At 45.2% G+C, this 25,252-nt stretch overlaps 1 protein-coding gene and 1 pseudogene across 17 annotated transcripts in view; one reads left to right on the forward strand and one right to left on the reverse strand.

Annotated features, from left to right (window-relative positions):
- Positions 1-25,252, reverse strand: part of Tmem108 (transmembrane protein 108) — a 294,072-nt gene that overhangs the window by 178,539 nt on the left and 90,281 nt on the right. The gene's annotated exons all lie outside the window — the stretch shown is intronic.
- Positions 13,314-14,722, forward strand: Smarce1-ps7 (SWI/SNF related, matrix associated, actin dependent regulator of chromatin, subfamily e, member 1, pseudogene 7; annotated as a pseudogene).

Below are 25,252 nucleotides of genomic sequence, written 5' to 3' on the forward strand. Positions count from 1 at the left end.
GATGACCTTGAACTTTTGATTTTCCACTTCTGCCTCCTGAGCCTGGGATTACAGGACTAAGCCACGTTCTGTCAGACCCTCTTGCTCCCAGCCCCACTTTCTAGAGCCATCTTCTCTTTCTTTCATTCTAGACAGTTGAGGCAAACACAGAAAGATCCTTGCCTAACAGGGCTTCACAGGACCTCACAGAGATAAGGACTTTGATGAGTGGCCCGTCTGAGGTGTATGTGCCCTGATGAAAATCCACCTACCTTTGCCAGCAAGGTAGCAACCAGATCTCCCCAGACACCCCTCAGCAGGCGATTGCCCTCTGTGACCTTAATCAATACCAGGGAACAAAGCAGCAGGTGTGTTCTGTTTGCTGTCTGTTGTTGCTGACACTATAGTAAATTCAGAACCAGCCCTTTCCCTTCTCTCTCGGCAATTGCTGTGTCCTCATAAAGAACAGAAGTAGAAAGAGATCTCATAGGTTCAGAAGAGGGTGAGGGACAGGTCTAACACAGCAACGGTAAGCAAGGAGACTCACAGCACACACTGTCTGGCTTGATCTCCCATTGTTGCTGTGTGTTCTGGGCAAGCATGCAAATGGAGGTTTCTTTCTTCTGTTTTGACAGGGCTTACTATGTAGCCTTAGCTGGCCTGGAATTCACTGTGTAGTACAGGCTGGCCTCAAACTCACAGAGATTTTGTCTGCCTCTGCCTCCTGAGAGCTGGGATTAAAGGTGAGCACCACCGCATCCTCCAAGTTTTCCGTTTGGAAAGAATGCTATCAGAGAGGTCGGGTGGTGTGTGAGGATCCTCAAGACGACAAAGTTGAAGGGGAGGTGTCTTCCCCAGCAGAGGGAAGACAGTAATTAGTCATTTTGGAACACAAACACATAAATGCAGTGAAGAGAAACAGAGAATGCCCAGGTGGGTTGATGCTTAAAAATATTCAAGTTCCAAGACAATGGGCAGTGGGGATTTACCTAACTTAATCAGGAAAAGTCAAACTGAAGTCTAGTTAATGAGTGGAAAGCTATGGGACTTGTCAGCCAGGAACTTGTATTTGTCACTGTCCAAGAAAGCACAAGTGACATGCTGACTATCCCACTTCCTTACCTGGGGGACATCTGAGGACGCTATCAGAAGCAATGAATGTCTGATGTGAGGGTCTGGAGAGACGACGGATACAATGTTCCCTCTTTCCCATTGGGGAGACTGGGGGGTTTCCTTAGACCGATGAACATAGTTGACGGCTAAGCTACCGGGAGCCGGTTTTTTGTTTTTTGTTGTTTGTTTTTTACTAGCCTTAATTAGCAGCTGGGCGGACCCTGCCACATCATTAACGTAGAAAACATCCCAGAAGCTTGTATTAGAGGCCAAGCTGATGGAGGGGTGGGGGGGCATTTTTTCATTGATGACTCCAGCCCATGTCGAGGTGACAGAAAACTAAGCAACATGGAGACTGGTCTTATACCAGTCTGTGGCGGGCAAGCTTTGCTCTCGAAAGGTAAGTTATTCTTTGCAGTCTAAAGAGACTAAAGATGCCCAATGTCAGTCTCCAGTACTGATGCTCACCAGCATTCTAATAGCCATGGTGGACTAACCACTCACTCTTCTAGAACATTCTTCTCCACTCACACTGTCATACATCAGCATGCAAGAGATCCTCTCTCTAATGACCCGGATCACCAGAGCCTACGGCCAATGAGCAGAATGCTACTATGATCTCTGGAGAATAGCTTAAAGCAGTTTTGACTCATGCAGCACTCCCAAACTTCTAAACAAACAAACAAACAAACAAAAACAAATAAACAAACAGGCCACAAACCACTCTCACTCTGAGTATTGTTTCTTGCATGGAGCTCAAGCAAGGATTTGTGGACACGTGAAAAAATAAACCCAGTGAGGAAAGCTTGTTAAAAAGAGTCAGAGCTGAAAGCTAAGTAAGAATTTAACATAAAATTTTGTTGTTGAAGCTACACGTTAGCAGTGCATTGTGATACCCAATAAACTATATATTCTGATAACTACAGTCTAGCTGTGTGTGTGTGTGTGTGTGTGTGTGTGTGTGTGTGTGTACACTTGGAAATTTGTCTTTGGATATAATCAATGACTCTTCCTAACATAGACGTGATGTTTCTAGACATTTTATCCTGGCCAACAGTTCATCAATTAAAACTGATTTTGGAAAACAGGAGTAGGTGCAAACAGCAGTTCTGCTCTTGTCTGTTAACCTGATAATCTGTAATGAGAAAGATAGGAGTGAGTTAAGATTGCTTTGAGATCAGCCTCTCTTGGAAAAGTGCAGCCCCGAACCAGAAACGCCGTATGGAACAGGCAGCACTAAATAACACATCCACAGGTGCTCAAGTGACACAAACAAGTGACTCCAATCCTAGCCAGAGCAGGAAAGGGGAGTGCTACAGTAACAACCGAGGCTCAGGACTTCCTCTGGCATGATTCCCTTGCTGTGTTCCCCAGGCAACATTAGTTACCAGAGGTTCTGTGCATCAGGGCTACTTAAGGCTGATTAAGGCTGGGCTTTGCCTCTGCAGTTGCACAGTGGCACAAAAAAAAGGGTAAGTGGTGAATCATACAGAGTCCCTTAGAGCCTTTAACCGGAAACCAATGTTGACTTGGACATATGTTTCACGGACCTTGTATACAGTGTATCTAATTCTAAAAGGGGGAAGACAGTCTAACTCTACCACAGGGATGCTGCAGGATATGTGACCACACTGTGAACCCCAAGATTGTATTGTTTACTGGAAAAACCTGTTTCTTGCTGTGATGTAACTTAGTCTTAACAAATACCTTTAATCCCTCTGGTTAGAATACAGACATGATCTTCCTTAATACAGACTTTTAATCCCACACAAGGAAGGTAAAGTTAGTTTGTAGAAGAGGGCACCAATGTTTGAGAGTGATGTCTACTTGAGTGGCAGACAAAGTGATGAATCAAAGAAAGATTTGACAGAATAGGATATGCCCAACATGCAGGAGAAGAGAAAGGAAAGAGAGGCTACTTAAGAGAAGCACTGCAGAGAGAGAAAGATAGGAGATGGGGCAGTTTTACAGGGAGAGTTTTACAGAGACAGGTTGAAGAAAGAACAAGCAAGACACAGGTGAAGACAGAACAGAAGGAGTCAGAACAGATTGCCAGAGGTAGATGAGGTCAAGTGGAGCAAAAAGTGGGAGGCTGAGAGAAGCCAGATTGAATCAGTCAGCTTGGAGAGGAGCTGGGGTCAAAACAGCAGGGTTGAACCAGGCTGCTAGAGCTCAGAAAGAACTAGGAAGGGGTGAGTTTATTCAGCAGCAAGTCTCAGAGGCTGAAAACATTCTAGATAGGATTGTATGGAGGCTAGAAGCTTCCAAGACTCGGCCTCGATTAGCAGATGCCTAGGTTGCACCAATAAGCCTCCAAGATAACAATTATAACAGGCGAATAAATGCTACTTTAACACAGGTAGAAGGCACTGACTGGACACTGTTGCAAATGACAGTGTCACATGACAATGGTGGGAAGCTCCCCGTACACCTCTCCTCTGAGTTAGGATTCGGCAACCCATTTTATAGATGATTTAGCCTTGCTCGAATCACATCAAAAGCACGCCAAAAGACTTTGCAGTGGCACATTCTGTTACATAAGAGACTATTGGAGTACAAATTTATTTTTGAGACACAGTCTTATGTGGTCCAGGCTGGTCTTTGTTCACTGTGTAGTTCAGGTTAGCTTCGAACTATAGATTCTCCTGCTTCCACGCCCCGAGCTCAGGAATTACAGGTGTGTGGCACTGTGCTGGCTGAGGTACAAATGTTTATACCCATAATTTGAGTTATATTCTAACATTCAATGTGTTTATATTATTCATTACCTGACGTTACTCATCTCTATGTATCTATTAACACACACACACACACACACACACACACACACACACACACAGAGAGAGAGAGAGAGAGAGAGAGAGAGAGAGAGAGAGAGAGAGAGAGAGAATGAGTCCAACAAACTCTGTCCTTCCTAAATATTCATTCTCAGACAGTTCTTTGATTCACAGAATCCTCAGCCACAGAGGAAAGCCATAAAGGCTTGGTTGGCATTCTAAATGCCTACAGAATCATAGTACTGTCTAAACAGTATGACTAGGTTCAGAGGCCACCAAATAAACGAAGTGTAGAGAGAATCTAGAGCTGCTGCATTTGATAATGTTCTCCGAGGTCACCTGCCTCTCTCAGAACAAGGCTTCACAGATGCACCATGAGTGTGGTTTTATGTGCACATGCCTCCCTTTTCCAACCCATCAAATCACAGATCACACCACTGGCTGCTTACCATAGGCTCCACAGGCTTCCTTTGACATTAACACTGAGACTGACTCTCTGTGAGTGATCCACTGAAAGGCATCTTGCTAGACAATGTCAGAACTCCTGCTGGAAACACCACAGTGACCACAGAGCTTCCACACAAGGCAAGCCAGGATAGCTTGAAAGCCAAGCCCTTGATCGGCAGAGATGATGGGTGAGAGGGGAGGGGATGACATGGAAAGTGTCCCCCCAATAGCTCCTCTGGTGAGTCTGAAATGTAGCCAGAGATGGAGCTCACCTGCGGTGGGCTGATGAATTAACCTCCCCTCACTCCCTCGTTATAAAAGTGCAGTGTAACTCACGGCGCTGATCTCGCAGAGCTGCTGGGAAGGATTAAATGGAGTAACGCGTTAGAACCACTTAGAATACATGGTAGGCACTCAGTAACTGTTACAGCAATTTCTCCCCTCAGCATTTTGCCAAAGGCCTCTCCTTGAGCCGACAGAGCCGAGATACTAAGAGATAATTACATTTTAGGCGGAAGGTGTTGGCGCTGGAATACACCTGCTCCAGAGAAACTCAAGGGCTTTGCTTGGAATCATCACGAATGGCCGGCTAGGGCTTCCTCGGCTCTACTCTATAGAAATCATGGGAAAGCAAGGGGCAGCTCCCTGTGCATTTGTGGCTGTGAGTTCCACAAGTTGTGAAGCTGGGCTTCTAGATGCTGGGCCTCTTAGGTCTAGACTCTGGGGAGTAGAGGCAAACTGGGCGCTCATTGTCTGTGGCTTGAAGCACCTTCATGCAGCGGCAAGACCCACAGTTGTGGAGAGGGGGTGCAAGGACTCTTGGCGGCTCTGTCTTGAACTCTTCAGGAGACCAGAGCTCACAACATTTGGACCTTACTTACCCCCTGCCTGGCTGCTCACCGGCTCCCATCTTCACTTGCAAGCTGCAGCTTCTGGGCTGATCCTCACCTGCCTCTCTCCTGTCTTTAGCGTCTTGCAGATTCTATCCTCAGTCACTCTCCTGAGCTTTTCAGCCATTTTTTGCCTCCTAGTGTTGCAGCTCAGAACTCTGGGTGCTGGAGTCCCTAATTCTTGGATGACTCTGGATATTAGAGCTCTGAGGCCTTAAGTACCAAGTCCTCTAGTTCTGACACTTTGGAATCCAGAGTCGCCTCTTGGGTTACAACTCTGGGCGTCAGGACCCTCAGCTCCTGGCATCTCTCTGGAACTCTCTGACCACCCTCTTACTTCTATTGCCAGGTTGGAAGCCCTGGGTTTTCGCCTGAATTTCACGTAATCAGAACAGCCTATTCCACCCATGATAAAGACAAATGTATTCAAAAGGCCATTTGGGAGAAGTCTTTATTAGGACCTAACCCTGCAGCACTGGATGTCCAGGGGTCGCAGATAAAAGAGAAACCTCCCACACTAAGTAGTTAAAGTGTGGGAAACAGGACAGTTAAACAATCCGAACAGAGTATCATGGGTATGCCATGTAACTGTGGGACTACACTTTGTACCAATCACAGAACAGCTTCTGATTTCACTAAGACTCTTCACAAGTCTCACATAGAAACCAGACAACAAGCTTTGAATAAGAACCAATCCCAAGCCGTGTATAGATAGATACGGCCCCGTATTGAGTCAGTCATGAACTATCTGCTGGGTCCCTGTGAGGAGTGCTGTTTCCCTGATTCTAATTTGATGACGGCTGCTATGAGGTCCAGACTAGCCAAGGCTGGGCTTGAAGGGCAGTCATGGGCAAGGCCATCTGGGGGCTAGTAGGGCTTGCCAGAATGGTATGGCACTGACATTGCAGGAGGGAGGAGTTGGGACTGGAATAAGGCCTCTTAAAGCAGAAGCCGTTGTCAGCCACCAAGGGGAGTGAGTTGCTGTCTCGAAGTAGTTTCCTGAAGATATCTATGAAGTGTTTAGAGCAGCTGGGTTACCATGACAACAGTCCAGTAGTCACCAACAAGGGGACTGTTTGGTGTACAGTTTCCTGCTTAAGGCAGTCGGGTGCAAGGGAAGGTCTAGGAGCTGTCAGAGTCGTGTCAGGCCTCCAGAAAGCCTGACCTGAAAGAAAAGTAGGCATGAAGGGATGGTTACAACCAGGACTTATTGTTGACATTGCTGGGCCTGTGTGTGTATTCATGTTTGTGTATGTCCATGTATAGGGACGCATGTGCACATGTGTGAAGGTGCATGCGAAACTCGGAGAACAACCCTGACTGTCGCTCTTTGGAGGCCATCCATGACTTACTACCTATGAATGAGAGAGACAGTCTCTCTCTGACTGGAGCACATGGAACTGGGTAAGATGGCTGGCCAATGCAACCATAAGAACCCACCCACCTCTGTCCACCTCCTTGTGCTGGGATTACGAGTGCGTACAACGAGAGGCCCACCCACCACCACAGAGTGCAGGTGAGCAGAAGACACCCAGAGGCTGCTCACCACTGCAGGATCCACTGTGATGGGGCGAGCATGTGGTGGACAGATGGGAGAGAAAGAGAATCTGAACAGTTTGGACTCCATGAAGAGAGGCGGAACTGGGGACATGGGGGTGGAGAGGAACAGCCTGATGTGAGGAGCCTACAACGTCACCTGGAGCCATACTGAAATCTCAGTCTGTGCTGCCACTGAGGGACACGTCTGGGTCTATGGCCAGCAGCAGGTTTATGTTTATGTCAATGCTTGTGACCCACATTACCACCAGAGGCCATATGAATACCCCTGGTCTAGGCTGCTGCTGACCATGTTGATATCTAAGGGCTGCTCATAGCTGGCCCAGGGCCTCATTGGCCGCAGCACACATAGGAGAGTGGGCCCTGCACCTTGCCTGGACACACAGTAGAGGTGGCACTGGCAGCAGGGACACAGGGCGAGCTGGCTCTGAGGAGTGAGAGTGGGGGAGGGGAATGACTTCACCCCTTGCTGGCTGAGAGGATACCATGGTGGTGTGGGTGCAGGAGAGCTGGGGGGCTGACCAACTCAGCTACCCCCCTGGGCCCAGATCCAGGGCTTCCAGTTGGCTCACCTCAACATCTACCCCATCTGTGAATAGCTAGAGGGCATGAAGGTCCGAGCCCTGCAGAACCAAACCTGCATGATTTCCGTGACACAGACCAACAACAGGACATCTACAAGGAGCACCCATGAGGATTCAGTACTGACAGAGTAGAAGCCAGAGGCCTCAGGCCAGACCGATGACTCATTGCAATGAACATTCCAAAACAATGGCTAGACAAAAGGGTGTGCTGTGTGACACACGGCAACACACTGCAGCTTCCATGGAAAGCTTTGTTTGGTCATGGTTTGGCTGTTTTTTTTTTCTTTTGGAGTGGTTGCCGGGGTGGAGGGCAGGTACAAACAGTTGGGGAGATGAGAGAAATTGGGGTGCATGAGGCGAAACTCACAAAGAATCAATAGAAGGTTAAAAAGCAAAACCAAACACCACAACAAATACAGGTGCATGCTACTATCTCCACTGATTTTTTTTTTTTTTTAAATATGGGTTCACACTCAGGTCCTCATGCTTGGAAGGACAGCATTGTATTGGCCGAGCTATGGCCACAGCCCAAAGTCAACCTTCTTACAAATAATTATGTTATGCATGTGAATGTTTTTGTCTAAATGTACAGGCCTCATAACCATGAAAGACAGTGTCCGATCCCCTGACACTTGTGTTACAGAGAGTTGTGGGATATCATGTGGTGCTGAGAATTGAACTCAGGTCCTCTGGAAGAACAGCCAGTGTGCCATTAAGATTCTTATCGAGTATTTAACAGTGCTTAGCTCCCAGACAAATGTTCTCAGGAGTATACGGGTCCTCCTACCTTGTCTTAGAATCATACAATCCGTGATAAGGCCAAGATCAGATCTAGGCCTCTTGATTGCTAGCCTCATGTAATTCTCTGGCCAGGGAGAACATCTTGTCTGGAGTAGTTTTTGACGTACTAATCTACTTGAGTCCACTCGAATCAAGGTTAATTTTCTTGGGCTCAGTTTTCATTTCTTCTGAAAAATCTACCTGGTAGCTAAGGGCACAGTGTGCAATCAGCACTGCTGGATGGTAGCCCAAGTGGAAAGGGAAACAGGACAAAACGCTAACCTAAGCTCTCTGCAGCCTAGAGGTAGACCTCGAGGCTGAAATTAAATCTATTTTGCTCACCAGCTTAATGACATTGTTAGTTGTTTTTAATTAAGTCACCCTAAATTGCTACACTGAATGAATTTTAAGAGCTTGTGAAAATGCTGTCCCAAAGTTCTTTGGGGGGGAGAGGGGAGGGAGGGAGGGGAAGAATATGAATTGGTTCTTGTCTGACAGGATTACGATATTTCTAAAAACAGCTTTAAAGTGTTTTTTTTTTCTAGCTAATAAAGTCTAGACATTCCCGAAGGCTTGCCATGTTCTCCAGGTTCTGGGAGTTAAATTCTCATTCTTCCCAAGCAAACCTGTGAATGTCCTTGTTTATCTAAGAGAATGTATGACCCTGGCAAGCAAGGGAGCTATAAAAGGACGAGGAAACACAGTTTTCACCCAAACAGTCGGCAGCCATTTTTAAAGCAATGGCCAAGATGGATTCCCTCATTTTATTCCTCTTGACTTTCTAGAATCATCTCACTACTTATGGGATGGCAGGTGTGTTGTCCTCTCCTCTCAGCCTTAAGGAAGGCTCATGGGAGATAACCCTTGACTGAAAGAGATGAACTAATGAACTACAGTCAGTATGTCACCATTACACTGAGAAACAAAAACGGACACCACCTCTTCCTGGGGAGACAGCCTAGCTGAAGCAGAAAGGTCAACTCTAGCAGCGAAGTGTCTGCCCCAAAATATGCTGCCACTGTTCCTTAGCAACCAGTGCTGTTGTCCTTGAGAGGCTTTGTGGCTGAAGAGCTGAAGAGTTTCTTCTGCCTCGTGTATCTAACAAGTAGCAGAGATCCTGGTGGGACTGACTGTTCTGCTGGCGTCTTGGAAGCACTCAAGCCATGGCAATAAGGAGGCAGCCACGGCTCTGATCTCAAAGCAGCCAGGTAAAGGCATCAACCGTCACTCAGTGTGTACAGGCCAATCGCAGACAAGAAAATCCGAACTCTGGTCTACTCTGTTTGGCATTTACTATAGTATTCAATTCTCCCTCCACTTCTCTAATCTCCTTTTCCTACTCTGCCTCTGACAGGGACCAATGAAATATGAGGTAATTCAGATACGGCAATGTTGTGGAGTATTTAAACACTGAAACCTCTATTGCATAAAGTGACAGGATACCATTTATTTGACAACCTGCCATTAAAAATTTTAGTACGTGTAAAAAAATGATTGGATTGATACCCAAACACAATCAGAGGGGAAAATCTATTTCTCAATGCTTCATTAAGTTAAGCAATAAGTTGTGTGTGTGTGTGTGTGTGTGTGTGTGTACATGAGTGTGTATGTACGTGTGTATCTCTGTTTGTGTGTATGTGTGAAAGTGTGTGTGTGCGTGTATGTGTGTGTATCTGTTTGTGTGTGTGTGTATCTGTGTTTGTGTTTGAGTGTGTGAGTGTGTGTGTGTGTATCTGTGCATGTGTGTGTGTGTGTGTGTACATGAATGTATGCGTGCAGACGCATGTACATGTAGAGGCTAGAGGTCAACTTTGAATCTCTTTTATAGCTTTCCACACTATTTTTTCAGACAGTCTCTCACTGAATCGGAAATTTGACATTTTGGCTACTCTGGTGGTCAATGATCCTCCATAATCTGCTGTCTCTGTTTGTTCACTGCTGGTGCTATAGGCGTGTGCCTCTATACACGGCATTTTACATGGGTTCTGGGGATCCGAACTCAGGTTGCCATACTTGCCTGGCTAGCATTTGATCCCGAGCCATACCCCCAGCCCCTGGTTCTTAAACTTTAGGTTTAGTTTTATTATTTAGTCATTTATTTCCAGAAATAAAATCCCAGTTGAATGTCAGTGACTCCCCCTCTCTGCCAAGTTTCTACTAGACATCTTCTAGTTGTTTAAAGAATTTCTCCTTATGTGTGGCACATAATGACGACAAGGCCAATTATGCTTCCCAGAAGACATGACTGTAGGGCAGCTTGAGTTCCACGGTGGTTTTCCCACTGAAAATCCTCTGGGATGGGAAGTGGAAAGTGGGCACTGGGTTCAGATCAATACTGCTCACATGTCCGTTCATTGGTACCCTTGTTGACTGGCTGGTTGGTTGATTTATTCAAAAAGTACTTTTTGAGCACCTTGCTGCCCTGAATTAGGTAATGAGCTAGAGATACAACAAGACAATGTTTCTCCTGATTCTAAACATAGGCAGGCACACACATGCACACACACACACACACAAATATAATGATATAATTATATATAGCATTATGGGCACATATATGATACATATATCATACCTCATTATAGGCATAGAGAGTGACAGTCAAAAATGCAGCATACCAGGGCTAATGAGGGGGGTGTCAGGACAGATGCTGAAGGAACGACTAGCAACGTCTCCTCCTTTAGACCTAGAGAGACTGAGGGAGGACTTCCTGAAGGAGACAGTGATGGATCAGGACTGTGGAAGCCTTCTGAACAGAATGGGTGCCCTGCCTGGTTAGAGGTGGAGGCAGAAGTTATGGGTGGGGATCAAAGAAAGCAGCTCTCTCCCAATATAGCTGGGTTGGGATAATGTGGTCAAGGGAAGTGAACTGGGGTCATATCAGAAAAGGTGTGGAAGCCAAGAGAAGGGAAGCATTAAAGGGTCTCGAGAGGAAGAGGGTATTCGCAGGCCTGGCCTGGTCCACCTGCCAAAGATTTTCTGCCAGAGGGATGTTGTACCACAAGACCACTTCATTCAGACTACAATGCTGACCCTACCCTACCTTCAGTGACTACTTGGAACACTTAATAACTGCACTTAATAGCCCCTCCAGTTTTCAGCATGAAATAGCATATGTTCTCTAGAAGCTAGAGGTCAGTGAGATGACTCGGTGTGTAAACACACTTGCCATTCATGTCCAACAACCTGAGTTTAACCCTCAGAACTCACAGCAGGAGAGAGCTGACATGACCTCAATACTCGCACTGTGATGTGTATTCTCTTCCGCACAGTCTAGCTCGTCTCACTTCTTAGGTAACAGAGGTTACAAAAAGGTGATCATCTTAAGGTGATGACCCCAAAGCAAAAATAAAGAGGCAGAACAACCTCAAACTACAGAGCTTCTCACAGGAAAGGGACAATGACAAAATGAAACTGCCACCTGCGGAAGTTTAGAAAACAACCAGCTACCTGAGAGGAGGGTGAGATGCAAAGTACATGAAGAATCCTATGACTCAATGACATATAAAGTACATGAGAGATCGTACAACTCAATGACATGTGAAGTACATGAGGAATCACACAACTCAATGACATGCAAAGTACATGAGAAATCACGCAGTTCAACAACGTGAGAAGAACATGATGGATCATACAACTCAATGACATGTGAAGTACATAAGGTATCATACAACTCAATGACATGTGAAGTACATGAGGAATCACACAACTCAACGACATGAGAACATGACGGATCATACAACTCAATGACATGTAAAGTACATCAGGAATCATACAACTCAATGACATGCAAAGTACATGAGAAATCACACAGTTCAACAACATGAGAAGAACATGATGGATCATACAACTCAATGACATGTGAAGTACATCAGGAATCATACAACTCAATGACATGTGAAGTACATGAGGAATCACACAACTCAACGACATGAGAACATGATGGATCATACAACTCAATGACATGTGAAGTACATAAGGAATCATACAACTCAATGACATGTGAAGTACATGAGGAATCATACAACTCAATGACATATGAAGGACATGAGGGATCACACAACTGAACAGAAAAAGATAGCATTAGAAGGTCCCAGGCTCTAAGCATGCTGGCTCATACCTCAGAACTCAGCACTCGGGAACTGGAGGCAGGAGGAATAGCTCAGTCCAGCCTGGATCCCATCTATCTCCAAAACAATACAAAGGGTGGGGGGCAAAGAACTTTAATTGGCCTTTGTCAGGTCTGGGGAAGATGCTCAACATCACTAGTTGTTAGAGAAATGCTAATAAAATCCACAGTGAAGCGTCTCTGTACTCTAGGTGGGCCATTAGCAAAAAGGGTGAGTGCTAGTTAGGGTGGAGGGCATAGGTAAGGCTTGTATGCGGAAGCAAACTGATAGAGCTATTATGGGAGACAGTACTGGATGTCTCAAAATAGAATATGATCCAGCAGCATCCCATTACTCGGTATTTATTTACCCAAAGGAAATCAATCAGGATGTCAAAGAGAAGCCTTTACTCAACAAAGAGTTCACTGTAGCCCTCTACAATAACCGAGATCCAGAAACAGCCTGTGTCCATCAATGTATCAATAGATAAGTGGATCAGAGACAATGTGGCACATGACAGGCCATTATCCAGCCTTTATAATGCAGGGGACCAATGTGGGAGAATCTGGGGATGTAATATCAACCGAAATAAGGCAAACACAAAAGATAACTACTGTTTTACTATTCGATGGCTATTGTATATTCTGTGGACTTTGAAGAAGCTGAAATCAGAAACAGAATAGAATAGTGGCTGCCAGGGGGAAAATGAAGAACCTGGATAAATTGTTCCACTAGAAGATGAAAACATTCTGGGGATCAAATGTTCAGTGTGGTAACTACTGTTAATGTACTGGATATTTTACTCACTGCAGTGATGAAATACCTAACTGAAACAGTTAAAGGTAAGGGTTAATTTTGGCTCACGGTTCAGAGGCACACAGTCCACCTTGACAGAGAAGCATGCCTGAGGTAGTTGGTTACATTGTGTCTACAGTCAGAAAGAAGAGACCGACTGATGCTGGGCCCATTCCCCAACCTCCTTCAGTCTAGAATCATTCACGTTTAGGATGAATCTTCCCTCTTCAGTTTTAAACTTCTCTGGAAGTGCTTTCACAGACACACTCAGAGGTTCCAAACTCAGTCAAACTAAGTCAAGAGTACTTATCACAATGTAACAACAATATGCTATAGATTTAAAATTTACTAAGGTAGGCGGGGGACAAAGGGAAGGGAAGTGGGAGCTATGGGCTCCTTCTCAGCCTGCGGTATTTCAGATTCATTTTTAAGGAACTGAGAACCTACTCTTCCAAAATGTCAAAAAGACCATCTTATGCTCCACCTCCCACAAATGCCCAGCACACCAGGGTTTGTGGGATACAATCCACACAGTCATCTTCTCGCCTATAACAACTACAGGCTGCGGGGGAACCCAGGCACCAACAGTCATGCCACGGTATCCTCTGGCATTACAATTCCAAAGCCTCCAAAGCCACCAGATAAGCCACTGATGCCCTACATGTGGTACGGCAGACAGGTCTGGGACCAAGTAAAGGCTTCCAACCCTGACCTAAAGTTGTGGGAGATTGGCAAGGTTATTGGTGGCATGGGGCGAGATCTCACTGATGAAGAGAAACAAGAATATTTAAATGAATACAAAGCAGAAAAGATAGAGTACAATGAATCTGTGAAGGCCTATCGTAACTTCTGTGTACCTTGCATATATTAATGCAAAAAGTCGTGTAGAAGCTGCATTAGAGGAAGAAAGTTGACAGAGACAGTCTCTCATGGAGAAGGGAGAACCTCACATGAGCATCCAGCCTGCTGAGGACCCAGACGATTATGATGATGGCTTTTCAATGAAGCATACAGCCACTGCCCGTTTCCAGAGAAACCACCGCCTCACCAGTGAGCTCCTCACTGAGAGTGTAGCACCTGGTGTGCGGTCGGTTGCCACAACAGCTAGAACGCAGGGTCTGAAGCGACAGGTCTAGTCTTCAATGTTTCATCAGCGGAAACTAGAAACTGAGCTTCTTCAGATAGAGGAGCGACACCAGGAAAAGAAGAGGGAATCCTGGAAAGCACAGACTCCTTTAACAATGAACTTAAAAGGCTGTATGGTCTGAAGCTGGAAGGAGATATGGCGAAGCTTGCAGCTGAGACGGCACGGGTGGAGGAACAGGCCGGCAAAAGGCAGGAGGAGAGGGAGAAAGAGGCAGCAGAGCAAGCTGAACGCAGCCAGGGCAGCATCATTCCCCGAGGAAGAGCAAGTGGAGAACAGAGCTGAGGAGAAGAAGGATGAGGAGAGCATCCCGATGGAGACAGAGGAGACACACTTTGAAGACACAACAGAGAGCCAGCAGAATGGTGACGAAGGCACATCTACTCCTGAGGCCAAGGAGAGTGGGCAGGAAGGGGTTGACAGCATGGAGGTAGAAGGGACCAGTGACGGTAACAACCGACCCAGTGCCAGAAGAGAAGGAGGAGGAGTAAATGTTGCCTTGTTTTACGTGACCTAAAACTTTTTTAAATGAAAACAAAAATGTTTTGTTTTGCTTGGTTTGGTTTAAAAAAAATTTACTAAGGTAGACCTGAAGTAGTTTAAATATATTTACATACAAGAAATAAAAGCTGGTAAGTAGATGAGGTAACAGACATGTAAAGTGACTGGATTAACACTGTATCTCTGTGTAAAACCATCATTAAGTACGTCCAACTTTTCCTCACTGGTTATGGTTTAGGCAAAGCTATGGGAATAAACAAATATGAAGGTTTCTCTGAAGCCCCGGAAGGTTCTGAGGGTAGAATGAAGCTCCAATCCAAGCTTCTGGTAGGCAAACACTAGACAGTAGGGTTTGATTTGGGCATGTTCTTCCCTTATAAACATATGCTATATATGTTCCTGGCATGCCTGAAAGCTGAGATCGCCTCTCAATGATTCCCATCAGGAAAGCCATTTCAAAAAAAACCCCTATGCTAGAATCATGCGAGGAGCCTGTTCTTATGTTTTGAATGCACAGACGACTTTTGAAGGAAACCTCAAACTTTCTCCAGGGTTAGCATCATCGAATTAAAATATAATGATATCATCCAAGCAGGATCTTCATGGAAGGTAACTTCTTTTAAAAAAAATTAACGTGCCTAGAAAAAAAAAAACCCACCACAATAAAACCAGACTCTCTGGCTCCTAAGTCACCCTATGCACTTCTCTACTGTCTGGAGACAAAGCTGTTACAAAGCTTTAGTTAGTGCTTACAATGTTTCCCAAGGAGACCAGTGAGAGCCACAAACCTTGCAGGCAGCATGGATCCATAGCACAAGTTAATCACTGCCTGAGACGTTGATCTTCTAACCTGGGAGGACATTTGACAGAACCGCAAACACTCAGTAGCCCTGACTCTTCTAACATTCACTTTCAAAGCCCTTGAATGGACTCTTTAAGACAGCGTGGGCAAATGCTAGGTTTGCTTTTTATCGGTAATGAAATCATACCTATGAACTACAGCCCACAGTTCTCTAAGGCACAGTCCTTGAGGGCTGTTAGAGACTATTTAGAAAAATGGTACCCGGGTGCCTACAGAGCACTAACCATGAGCCTAGATCATCCCCAGAGCAAGACATAGTTTAGGCATACCTTTAAAAACAAATGAAAATATATAAGGCTATATGCAATCTTTATTTAATAAGTAGATTTCGATAACAGCCCAATTTTCTCTCATTTTCTCTCCATTTGCTCACCATTAAATGAAAATATAATTCCTTAGAACCAATCAGTATGAAAAGTACTCTTTTTTTGGTAGAATTTATGTAATAACTGGGTATCACCCATTCCTCAAAGGGTGTGCCTGCTGAAAAATGCTAGAGAAACAGAAAAACCTGAAAAATGTAGGGCTGTACTTATATGATATTCTTTCCTAGTCCTCTGCTTGTATATAGTGTATATTTGTGTACAGTATACATTTACTGTATGTGTAAGCATGTTTGCATGTGGGGCACATGTCTGTGTGCATGCCTGTTCATATGCGTCTGGACACTTGTGTGCAAGTGCCTGTGCACATGCATGTATGGACAGGTGGAGACTGAAGTTAACATCAGGTGCTTTCCTGAATCCCTCTCTATGCAAGGAGGCTCGGAACCAAGAGCTCACAGTCAGCTACTTGCTTTGGGATTCTCTGCCTCTGCCCCAAGCCCACTCAGCTTTTACGTGGATCTCAGTCCTCATGATTGTGTGGCAAGGGCATGCTTTCCTCACTGATCTATCTCCCTAGTGACTCACTCTCCCACTTTTGTGATAAGCTACTACGAGGCTATGACTAGCCTAGTACTCTCTACGTAGTCCAGGCTGCCTCAGCTTCCTAAATGTTGGAAATAGAACTGTATCCCTCAGGAGGGAATGGTGAAGACCTGCTATCTGGAAGGATATGGTTATGAAGTATAGCCATAATTCATCATAATTGCTAAGACCTGACATAGCCACAGTACGGTTGGGGAGCCCTCTGAGAAAAATACGCACTTGACTGGAATTTCCCCATGTTTTGCACTCATGTTCATTTTCTGTTCCTGGATCCAATTCAAGACACACGTTGCATTTAGCCACTAGGTCTCTGTGTCCCCTTCAACCCTAACAGTTTCTCAGGCTTCTTTCATGACCTTGGCCCTTTTGAAAAGCTTGTAAGGCCTTTTGCTTTGTGGCTGTGAGGCTTTGCACAATACTATAGAGGTAAGGTACCATTTTCATTGTGTCCTATTAGGGTGTACCTTCTAGCGGCATCACTGACTACTGGTGGTGTTCACCTTGGTCACATGGTTGAGGTCGTGTCTTCACGCACTAACTTAAAACGTGATACCAAGTCAAACCAAGTCAAAACCCTACAAACCCTCGGTAATTAAACTTTACTTACTGATGGGGGGCATATCAGATAATTTCCAGCATATGTTCTGAACACCATAATAATAACTACGTTGGAAAAGATGACTTGAGTCTCCAGAAACGTCATTTCTCAAGGTTTTACCCTATTTTAGTACTCTATTCCTCTCACCCACCCACCCCCATCTTGTTCCCTATCCGTCTCTTCCAATATTTGAGAAATGCAATTCTGGGGCTAGAGAGATGGCTCAATGGTTAAGAACACTGACTGGTACTCCAGGGCTCAGGTTCGATTCCCAGCACCTACACAGTGTCTCTGCATTGTCTATAATTCTAGTTACAGGAGGGTCTGACAGATTTCTCGGGCATGCACATGGTGCAGACACACATGCAGACAAAATACATAAATAAATAAATAAATAAATAAATAAATAAATAAATAAGTCCTTTTTAAAAAGAAGGGCAGTTCTTTAAGAAACATGGGTTCCTCCTCTCCTCTCCCACTTACAGTACTATGGTCTTGAGCGTATTCATTTTATTCTTGCGTCATAATCCACTATATGAACTTCGTTGCTAAATCTGCAGCCACGTGGACAGCTGGGGCTCTTTCAGCCCTGCAGATGTTCACGTCCACCCTCTCTCTCCCTTCCTCCCCTGCCCTTCTTTTCCCTCTGAGCCTCTTCTTACTTCCTGGCCCCACGCAACACTCCGGACTCAGGTTGTACTTTCCACTCTCTGCTGTAAACCCAGCCATTACTGTAGAAACTCTATTATGTTTTGTTAGAAAACGATATTTAGGGGCTGGGGATTTAGCTCAGTGGTAGAGCGCTTGCCTAGGAAGCGCAAGGCCCTGGGTTCGGTCCCCAGCTCCGAAAAAAAAGAACCAAAAAAAAAAGAAAGAAAGAAAGAAAGAAAACGATATTTAAAATCAAAGTTTGGGTTCTGTACTTGCTCACTGTTCTCGGCGGTCACAACTAGCAAACACATGTGCACGTTGACTTATAAAAGCATACATCGTGGGCTGGAGAGATGGCTCAGTGGTTAAGAGCACCGACTGCTCTTCCAGAGGTCCTGAGTTCAATTCCCAGCAACCACATGGTGGCTCACAACCATCTGTAATGAGATCTGATGCCCTCCTCTGGTGTGTCTGAAGACAGCTACAGTGTACTTACATATAATAAATGAATAAAATCTTTAAAAAAACATACATCATATTTTTATCAGCATATGCACTAAAGCATGAAGCACTTGGCAGCCACCACTACAACCATTAAGCCAATGCCACGGGAGTCATTTTTAAGACCAGTGTTTCTCAACCTGTGGGTCATGACCCCTTTGGGAGCTAGGATGACCTTTTCACAGGGGTCGCATATTAGATGTCCTGCATATCAAATATTGACATTATGGTTCCTAACAGTAGCAAGATTACAGTTATGAAGCAGCAATGAATTAATCTTATGCTTGGGAGTCATCACGGCATGAGAGACCGTACTAAGGGCTGCAGCGTTAGCAAGGAGGAGAACTGCTGCCTTAAGCAGTCAGACCAGAAAAGTGTTTCAATAGAGAAACCTTTTAATCTAAGATTTCTCGAATACATTAAACGCTCGCTTGTTCTCAAAGCAGGTGAAGCTCAGGGCCAGCGAGAAAATACTGAAAATAGTCACCAACTGGGTTTGTTTATATAAAATGTTCACAACAGCGGCCCCTCGGTCAGGCTGACTTCCTTCTGAAGACGTCTGAGTGGAAGCTCTGAAAGGTTCAGGGAAGTTGCTAGTCCCAAAGCTTCCTTCTCCCTCACAGAGGCTCCTCAGAGCACTGGAGAAACAGCAGGAGGCACTGAGGGCTGGGGAGGTGCAGTGAGGTAGGACTCACAGTTCAGGGCCCAGGAGGAGCACAGGTCCTGGCCTGGGCTGTAGCCTACTCTCCCTTCCTCATTCAAAGCAGCAGATTTAGGGTCTGCCCAGGGCCTTTGGGAATTAGCAAACACTGTTTCTGCTGCCTTGGGCAACTGGCTTTATCTCTCTGGTCCTCTGTTTCCTCACCTGTAAACAACATCTTTTGTGTCACAAAGCAATGAGAATCGAAAAGGAATGAAGAGATTAGTGGAGACTCCCCTGCCTCCTAAGTGGTTTTGCTTTTGTGCTGTCTTGAGGATGAAACTCAATGGTGCTACTAAAGATGAACTATACAAACACACTCCCCTCTTTTCTTCCAAACATCTCCAGATGAATGCATGGAACAGCTAGGAGAGTGGGGAGTGTGGACTGAATACATCAACCGATGAGATATGGGAGAAGACAGGCTCGCAAAGTCCTTATTTCAACAGATTCAGACTGAAGTGGCACCTACTTCGGACGTGGGACAAACCTAAGTGGTTTAAACTCCGGTACCAATTCATGTCCCCAACTCTGATGTCTTAACATTTTCATGTGCAAAATACAGCTTCTCTCCATAATAGAGGGTTACCCGCCTTCTTACTGTAAATCCTGATTGTCCAAGAGAGCAACTGCACACTCTCCTGGAGACAATGAAACACTCTACCTGTATCAAAGGCTTTGTCTCCTCCAAACACTGTAGACCTTGGAAAGCAGTTCAGGCACCAAGGAAACTTGTCACTAAGGCACTTTTACACTAAGGCCTGGTGGCTTGGCATCTGGGTCATCCTCAGCAATTAGTTAATTTTAAATCACTCGGGGGGATCAAAAAGGAACAAATACCGCATTTCTACATCTGACACATCAGCTGTGTAATCTCTATTCTTGAGATAAGAATAACCAGGAGATTGAATGCGTGCATGTGTAAGTGTATCGCGTGCATGTGTACATACATGTGTGTACATGTGTGTGTAAAGGCCAGAGGTTGATTTCCGGGTAGCTTCCTTAATAGTTCCCACTGGTTTGTTAAGAGAAGCTGGCCAGCAAGGCCCAGGAATTTTGTCTCCATAACCACTGCTGGGATCACAGGCATACACCACGTTTACAGGAGCTCTGGAGATCTGAACTCAGGCCCACACACTTTACCCACTGAGCCACTGCCCTATGCCCACCCAGAGACTGTAGCAATTGTAAAACATCACTGATAAATGCCCTAGTTCCCATTTGAAAACCAGTTTAAAATGAAGGCTATGACAGAGCTGGCTGAGGCACTGGGGGACAAATGTCTTCTTCAGGTGCTACTCAGTCTCTAGGGGAAAAAGGGCTGGGACCTGGGGGGGCAGGCACAGTGTCTGCATGGGGGGGAGGGTTGGGGGTGAGACTCGTTGTCATGGAAGCCACATCTGTTCTCTGAAATGAGAGAAAATACTGAAACATACTTGAGGCAGTGCACTCCAGATTTTTCTACTAATTGTACCTGGGTTTGAACTGGGGTCAGCATGCAACGGCTTGGAGACCATGGCGCATTCCCAAGTCTCTCTGCAAATCAGACTTGCTTTGCCTGTGCAAGAGACTAATGTCATCGAGCAGACAGAAAGTCCTGAATGGCTCCAGTATGCTCACCCGCCTGACACCTTGCACTCTGCCTTACCGATGCCACCCAGAAGGTGGCGCTGACAGAAATGGACATGGTTCATCTGCAAAGGCAGGGATGGACCTTAGGTCATCACTGTGATTTATAACGACAGCTGTGAAAAAGTTTGGGTCTCCTTCTGCAACTGAACCACTGCAATCTCACCTTTCAGCCAGGATATGATTCACTTCCGCCTGGTGCTTTCCCTTCTGAGCCCTTCCTTTGATCTGCTACTTAACAGTGAATCAGAGCCACGCACACAGTAGGGGGTACCATGTGCCAGCCAGCATCACTACATAATAGACTGGAGCTCGTTTTAGATCATGATGCTGCTGGGCAGGGGACAAGTCCCCAGATAAAACACTGGGTGGCACAGGATTTGATTTCTTTTCCCTCAAAACTCCTCGGCTATTTCTCTTTCCCTTGCTGAGGGATACCCAACTATGATGTTCTCTCCCAGCTAGCAAGGTCCTTGCTGGCACCAGGGAAGAGAAGTTATTACCCAGGTTGACAGGCTACTATGCTTGAGGACACAGCTGCTGCCACCCTGGTCAGGAGACTGTCCTCTCTCTTTTCCAGCAGAGCCCACTGCAATTTTACAAATGACTGAGCATTCAGCCACTGAATCACACAGTGACTATCACCTCAAACAGAAGGTCCTCCTCTGGGGCCATAGGCCAGGATGCGGTGTCTGAGGGGAAGTGATCTTGCTAGCTAAAAGCGGCAGGGAGGAAGCATAAGGCCTGGGAATAAAACATTTTTAATTAAACCAGGAACCTTCCCCACTCCCCTCTTCATTCACTCTGCGTTGTATCTCTCTCTGGCTTTCCCATCTCTTTTTCTCCTCTGGTAGGTACCAGACATTCTTAGACACCCAGGGTCACATCTGTCACTGCTAAGGCAAAAAAAAATAGACCAATAAGAGGTCCTGCCTCTTACTGCCCAGAGCGACCACTCTTGGAGCAATAAGTTTGAAACAGCAGTGAAGGTGGCACTCCATCTCAAATCCCTGCCCTCACTTCAACCAAAAGCTCCCTGTTCATTGATGACTGCCCTCGACTTCACTGAAAGGTAACCTCGTCACTGATGACATCCATTTGCTGCTGAAACTCCATTCTCTGCACCCTGAACTGGTGATCTCTCTTCTCATTCAGAAGTTAGGAGTCACAGTTGTAAAAGCCCACATTCAGAAAATGTCACAGGAGTTCTCAGACGGCATCTCCAAGAGGAGCAAGTCTGCTCTCAGTAAAACCAGCCTGCTATTTGTCCTGAGCACAGGTTAAACCTCTGTTACCAACTAGATCTATTCTCTGTTCCACCAGAGCTGGCATTATCTCTGTCCCCAAACAGGAACAGACACCCCATCTTGTGCTCATCATCCAATAGGGTCCCCAGGACCGTACCCTTCAATCCTCTGTGCTTTACCTGGGAGGTATCATTTGGAGAATTCAGATTTCCTCTTTGCTATCATAGCTTTGACTTGGACAGCTCCCCAGCTCCCCTGACTTCCCCTCCATACACCCACCGACTCCCTCACACCCTCCATGAGGTCATACATCCCACCCCTAAATAATGCATCTAATCTTGTAAGCCCTCCTGCTTGAAAGATGCCCCAATTCTCTGCTCCTTTTATTTAGTGTTTAAAGTTCTTTACAACCCACAAGCTAGCTTATCTCTTTAGATCCATCTGGCACCAAGTCATGCCTAAGCTCCAGAGAGTTGCCAGGAATGATGAGTGTTCTGTGAATGCTTTCACAGCCTCCCATTATCTTATACACGTGCACGCACGCACGCACGCACGCACGCACGCACGCGCACGTACATACACACACACACACACACACACTCTCTCTCTCTCTCTCTCTCTCTCTCTCTCTCTCTCTCTCTCTCCTGTCCTCTGCATTCCCTGCTGTGAAGCCCTTCTGCTCTCAATGTTTCCTCCTGACCTCTAATTTCATACTTAAGTTGCATTGTAACTGTGTATGTTATAGGAGCATGTTTTATCTTTGTATCGCTCACTGATAAGTACCATAAGGTTTACTGTAAAAAACAGAGAGAGAGAGAGAGAGAGAGAGAGAGAGAGAGATCTACTTAAGGAAATCTAAAATAGATATTTTAAAGCAAAGTGAAAGAAAGAAAGAAGGAAGGAAAAAGGACAAAAAGGAAAAATGATTCCAGAGGGAAAATAACAGTGAGAACATAGTATACAGATAGGTATTTAAAGATGTGCAATTTGTGGCGGAAAAATAAAGACACTAGAGAGATTTACATTGTCCTTGCATTGTAGAGCATGAAAAGTAACATGCCCATTAAACAGAGATGTTTTAAGGTGTGCTCCAGGGGAGCTCAATTTTACATGACTGAGGCATCCCCAACATGACTGGCCCAGAACATCCCTGGTTAGATTTTTCTGCATCGTTTCCCCACAAATTCTAAGCAGATGAAGTCATTAGAACAGTATGTGAGGCTTCCCGCCAGACCCTGGTGCCAGGCCCTGCCTGACATAGTTTAAGACCCACCAGATGCATTCCACCCAGAATGGTCCTAAGCAATACACTACTCCTGGCGACCGGAACTACGGGACCCAGATGGTCTTGCTGCCGTGCAGGAACACACTTCTGTTAGAAAGTTCCAAATAACCTGAACTCTGTCTAAGCCTGGGATGTCCGCCTACCTTTCCGCAGCTTCATAGCAAACTGGAGCTACTCCCCAGATTATTCGAGAAACAGTATGAGTTAAATAGTGAGGGCAGCTTCTAAGGGGTAGGCATAATGCACATAGGCTACCAAGTAGCTGGGAAAGTTAGAATAAGGAGAAAAAACTACCAGTCCAAAAGGCAGCAAGAACATAAATATATACAAAATATTATTTATTAAATTATATAATAAATATATACAATTAAATGTTTTAAGAAGATTTATTTATTCTATATATGGAAGTATTACTCTCATAGGATACTCCAGAAGAGGGCATCGGATCTCATTACAGATGGTTGTGAGCCACCATGTGGTTGCTGGGATTTGAACTCAGGACCTCTGGAAGAGCAGTCAGTGTTCTTTATTGCTAAACCATCTCTCCATCCCCCTAGTCAAAACATGTAATGGTAGTATACAAAGGTGGGGCTATTACTCCAAGGCAGTGTGCTATCTAACATGTGAGGAGCCTACATTCAATGCCCAGTACTGAAGGAAAGAAACGAAGCTGAGCAGAGAGGAAGATTAGGAGTTCAAAACCAGGCCTGGCCACACGGTGAGTTCGAGGCCAAACTGGGCTATGTAAAAGTGTGTCTCAAAATAATGGTGATAGACGATATTGAAATATATTAATTTTAATAAGTGCAAATAGGAACAAACATCGAATAGAATTAAATAACCTTGATGAATAAAAGGTATAGCAGTGTGTTGCATGGTACACTTAAATCACAGAGAGGGTCTAATCATGAACCCATAGGAACCCACCAAGATTCCTTCCAAACACACAAGTCAGAGAGTGGCAAGGAAAAGGAGAAAAAAATACTTTCTCTCTCTTCTCCTCAGTACCTTTGAGAGCCAGGATGGGGGTGGTATTTCCCATTCGAAACAGTCCTCTGATTCTGTGTGAACATCAGCTGAATGTCTTACCGTTCTAGTCAACCCTGATACTGCCTGGAGTCAGCATTTGATTCTGTAGGTCGAAGGACCCAGTATCAACCAACCACTTCCATTATAAGTGCCAACCACAATTCCCAGGTTTCCCCAGCACCAGGGACAAACTAAGGATCTCCACAATGCTGATACTTTCCCAGAGCTCAGGAAGGCACACTCCCTAACATTTACTAGCTCACTGCAAAGGCTACGGTCAGAAAGCATCAAATGCGAGAAATACGTAGGGTAGTAAAAGGGAGTATGCTTGCGTAGATTAGATTTTCTCTGCCACTGTGCATACACCAAATATTGCAATTCATTCACTAGGATAGAAGCCTCCTGAATCTCGTCTTTAGGGAATATTTTAATGTAGGCATGATATAGGCTTACAGATTTATTAACTGGGTCTCCAACCTTTCTCTTTTCCAGGGTATAAGAGGCAGGGCTGAAAAGTTCCCAGCTTCCTGTTACTCTTCAGTCTTTCTGGTGAACAGCTCTCATCTTGAAACTATCCAGAAACCTACCAAACGCTGCCATTTGATAAAAATACACTCTTATCACAAAAGAGATTCCAAGGAACTCGGGGGCCGTCTGGCAGACAGGCTAGCTATCTGCATCACTCAGGAAATGGGCAGGTCTTAGGAGATTTGTGTCAGTGGCCAGGGTCAAAGGCCAGTAAAAGAAAAGATGTTCCTGACACCCCCTAGCTCAAAAAATTTAAAGCATTTTAGGAACTCTGTGTCAGGAGCAGGAGGCAGCAACCAGATATTTATCTATCATGCCACACACAGACAATCCATCATCAGAGGGAGAAATTCCAGTACAAATCTCCTGATACCAGCCTCTCAGGTAAGAAACCAGTGAAGGAGGCAGACTTAAATGGCTTAAATAATGTCATACTGTATTTTCATTTGCCTTTTTAAGATCCTTATTTATTTTGTGTGTGTGCACATGCATGCCCATAGAGGCTGGAAAGGGATGTTGGACGTCTTGGAGCTGGACGTACAGGCATTTGTGAGCCACCTGATGTGGATACTGGGGTCTACACTGTGGCTCTCTGATAGCGCAGTAAGCGCTCTTAA

This window comes from Rattus norvegicus, chromosome 8, assembly GCF_036323735.1.
Source record: "Rattus norvegicus strain BN/NHsdMcwi chromosome 8, GRCr8, whole genome shotgun sequence".
Lineage (NCBI taxonomy): Eukaryota > Metazoa > Chordata > Mammalia > Rodentia > Muridae > Rattus > Rattus norvegicus.